We start from the raw sequence: 4,558 nt of genomic DNA on the forward strand, positions 1-4,558 counted from the left end.
ATTATACAGCTAGTAAATGTCTGAAGCCAGATTTGAATTCAGGTCTTCTTGAACCCAGGCACTCAATCCATTATACCACCTAGCTGCCCTACAGAAATAGAATAGTTCCACTCTATTATGCCCTACTCAAGCCACACCTAGCCATCACATTTGAGGGAAGACACAGACAAAAGAAAGGAGAACATAATATACAGGGCTAATATGGAAGGAAGTGTTCGAAGGTTGGAAGAATTGGGGATATTTATCCTGAATAAGAGGCTGGGGGAGCAGGTGGGGCAGGATGTCTGTCTTGTAGACAAGGAATTGTAGATTCATTCTGTTTGGCCCCACAATGCAAATTAGATGCAATGGGTAAATGGTACAGAGATAGATTTACACCTGAAGGAAGAACCTCCCAACTATTAGGGCTAGTTAATGAATACCTTGCTTTGGAAGGCTAGTGAATTGCTCATCATTACAGATTTTCAAGCATATTTGAGTTGGTCACTTGTTAGACATGTAGGGAGATTCCTACTCTGTTTCAGTTTTAGATTAGATGATTGCTGAAGCCATCTTTGAATTTTGTGATTGTGTGATTCATGCAAAACATGATAGCTTTTCACAACCTCCTTTCCCCAGGTACTGTTACCAAGCCTTGTCTCCACTCATCTATGCTTATGGAAAAACCAGAGATATATTCAAAAATCAGTGACCTTCAAAAATAAGATATATAATATCAAACCTGCTCTTAAAAATATATGTCCATGTTGAGAACGAAAGGTTCAAAAGGAACAAATGATTTTGATCTATCAAAATGCAAATAACGTTTCATTCTACAATTCCAGACAATACAACGTCTACCCTCCCACCGTTGATCATAAATAGGAATTCAGATGGAATCAGAATCACTACAGTTCCCTTCAGGAACCCTTGTTCCTGCATGTGGTTGACACTCTTCAATACTACATGATTATAGACCCCATGGATCCTGCCAGGAAACATGACATGACTTATAAAAGGAGAGTAAAAGAAGCTCTCATGTTTAACCAGGGACCTTGGGACTGGAAATGCTGAAGAAAACATCAATAAGTCTAAATGATGGATCAGAACAATACATGTAGTCAGCATTTTATAAACATTAGCGACAGTTCCATATATTGGCATTTTCCGAATTGCATTCCAGTGGGTAGAGAAATATTCTTTTGATGTAGGTGCAGTTCTCTGAGATAAACAAAAAATTAAGGGAACATGTATTGGATGACAAATGAAACCTTTTCTCTGGGAAAAAGTGAACTCAAAGTCCTGTTTCCTCTGCCCCCATTCTCTAAGGAGAAAGGCTAAAGGTCAGCCTCAATGGGATTGGCATTTCAGGGGAGACATGCAGAGAGGTGTTCTGTGCAAACCTCCTTCCCAGCAGTATTAAGAGTTCTCTCTGGTTTCCCTCTTTTGTGGATAGCTTTAATTACAGAACTGGGAAGGCAAAGGAAAGGCAGGATTTTTTTCAAGTTGTACCAACATCTTTATGTGAATTGTTCACACCTTCAAATTTTCATCTTGAGATCTTGCCATCCAGAGCTCTTGGTAGCACAGCATCTCAATGAGTGAGCAATCAAAAAATTTCATTCATTCAACCAGTTATCTCAGCTACATGACAACAGACAGCCAACTTGACTCTGTTGTTGTTGGGTTTGGGAAGGAGATGGGGAGCGATATCATGCTTGAGTTATTCAAGAGAGTTATGTCATCTTCCAGAAAGAGCTACAATCTCATAACTCTATTACCTGTCATCAAGAAACATTTTAAAAATCAGATTAACCTAACCAAGTAGTAAATTATAATAATATTAGTAATTCATATGGTGTTTTGCAATTTTTCTCAGGACTTTCACAGAGATTTTCTGATCTGATTCTCACAACAATCATTTGCAAAGTAGTTAAGACACATATTAATTATATCCATTTTACAGATGAAGAAACTAAGGCTCAACATTGTAAAATGTATAAGCTTGCGTAGCTAATAAATGGTGGAGTTGGGACTAAGACCCAGGTTTTCTAATTCTTAGTTGAATCCTCTTTCTATCATATGAAAATAGTTTGTGCACGTATTCCTGCATTTTAAAAGTAGAGGTCAAAAGACATCTTGGCTACTAAAGAAGTATGACACAATCTATCTGTCTACATTCTACCTATCCTTCAAGGCCCATGTCAAATCCCATCTCTTCTGTGAAGCCTTTCCAGATCATTGCAGTAAAGTCATCTCTTTTTCTGAACTATCCATCAAATCTTCATCCATTGATATACATTAAATGTCTACTATATACAAGGCATCATTTACCATAGAGGCAATTAGATGGCCCAGTAGATAAAAGTGCAGGCTTGGAGTTAAAAAGACCTGAGTTCAAATTCAGCCTCAGTTACTTAGTGACACTGGGCAAGTCACTTTCTAATCTGTATCTGTAATCAGTTTCTTCAACTGTACAATTGTTTTTGTTCAGTCATTTTTGTCATCTGCAACTCTCCATGTCACCATATTGGGTTTTCTTGGCAAAGGTACTGGAGTGGTTTGCCATTTCCTGCTCCAACTCATTTTACAGATGAGGAAACTGAGGCAAACAGGGTTAAGTGACTTGCCTGGGGTCACACAGCTAGTAAGTGTCTGAGGGCAGATTTGAACTTGTGAAGATGAATCTTCCTGATTCCAAACCCGGTGCCCTATCCACTGTACAACTGTACAATGGGGATATAATACTAGCACCTACCTCCCAAGGTTGTTGTAAGAATTAAATGATAAAGAGCATTAGCAAAGTGCCTGGCACACAGTAGGCACTTAATAAATATTTGTTTCCTTCCTCCCTTCCATTGTGATAAATACTGAACTTGGATAAGGAAATTTATGTTTTTCTACTCATTTGCAATTTAACGTTGACTGCTTTGCAAAGGTGACTTTTTAGATATTGGGATTGGGATTGGTACTCAGTGGTGCTGCATCGAAGGCTCACTGACTCTGCCCTAATCCAGTTTCCTTATTATAGTGGTGCCCAGGTGGGAAAATGAGAGAAAGGATTCAGGAAGGTAGAAAAAAGAACTCATGTACTGTCAGAACTGTAGCGGCTTTGAAAATCATCTTTCAACTCTCTCATTTTATAGATAAGAAAATTGCAACCTAGAAAAATTAAATGACTTGTCTAGCATCACACGTGTAGTAAAATGATAGACCCAGGATTTGAATCCATGTATTCTCAATCAAAGTCAGAAGTTGCAAAACTAAATTCGACCATCCTATGGTGTCTTGCCTTAGAGAAGGCAACAGCAGCCTAGCCTAAACCCCAGTGAAGCAATGTATGTTTGGCATATGTATGCCACTGAAGGGAAGGGGTCAGGGAGGGGCCAGAACCTTATGTACTGAGTTATTTGCCTCTGCTGTTCCAGAGCCTGGATGCTGAAAGCACATAACAGAAAAGGAAATTATGTATGCAAGGCTGAACTGTGTCACAGATTCAGCCCAACAGCTGCAAAGCTGTATCTGCCATCTGAGCTCAACCTTTCAACCCTGTGAGTGCGTCCAGTGGCAGGCACTAGACATGATATTTAGGCCCATGATTTCCCCTCTTCCACGGATTCCCAAATCTACACACCCCATAAAAACTTGTAAGTTTTCCAGCAGCTTCCCATGCCCCATCTTGTTCCTCTAAGAATCAGTCAGGCAATAAATATTTATCAAACAACTATGATGTGCCCTTCACTGTGCTATAAATGCTGGGTATATACAGAACAGCAAAAGATAGTCCCTGCTCTCAAGGACATCGTGGTCTAATGGGAGAAACAATACACAATTAACTAGGTACAAACAAGCTATGAACAGAATAAATTGGAGATAACCAAGGGAAGTCACTAGAATTAAAGAAAGACCGGCAAAGTCTTCTTGTGGAAGGTGGGGTTTTAGCTGGGGCCAGGAGGTTGAGATGAGGAAGGAGAGCATTCCATGCATGGGGAACAGCCAGTGAAAGTGCCTGGAGTTAGGAGATGGAGTGTCTTGTTGGAGGAAGAACAAGAAGTCCAGTGTCGCTGAATCACAGAGTACATGGAAGGAGGAGAAAAGTCCTTGCCTCAATCTTCAGATCTGACCAGGTTTCTGATCAGCATAACCTAGGTTCTTAATTAAGGGTCTCTAAGCAGGAGATAGAGGTGGTCCAGTTTCCCAGCCATGCAAGGCTGTATTCCATAAGAAGTACCCCTGCCAAATGCCTGATATTCTCCAAACCAACTAGTGCTTCCAGATGTGACCTCAGTGGGGTTTTCTGAGGAAGTTACTCCGTAGTCCAAAGACATAACTAATGATCTTTACACATGGAGCAAGGGAGGGGGAAGTGAGAGAGCTGTCAAACTTCAGTATACAAGACTCCATTTGGAAGGAAACTCAAGACTTAGCCATTTGTGGGGGAAAGAGACTAGAGGCCCTAGGATACAATGAGGACACTGATGGGAAGGATATCAGTAGGGATAGTGGGGGTGGGGGCAGGGAGAAGGGAAGGCCAAGACATTCATAGTGATAGTTAGGAGAGAAGTAGTCTGTTCCCCAT

Source organism: Trichosurus vulpecula, chromosome 2, assembly GCF_011100635.1.
Source record: "Trichosurus vulpecula isolate mTriVul1 chromosome 2, mTriVul1.pri, whole genome shotgun sequence".
In the NCBI taxonomy this organism is placed as follows: Eukaryota; Metazoa; Chordata; class Mammalia; order Diprotodontia; family Phalangeridae; genus Trichosurus; species Trichosurus vulpecula.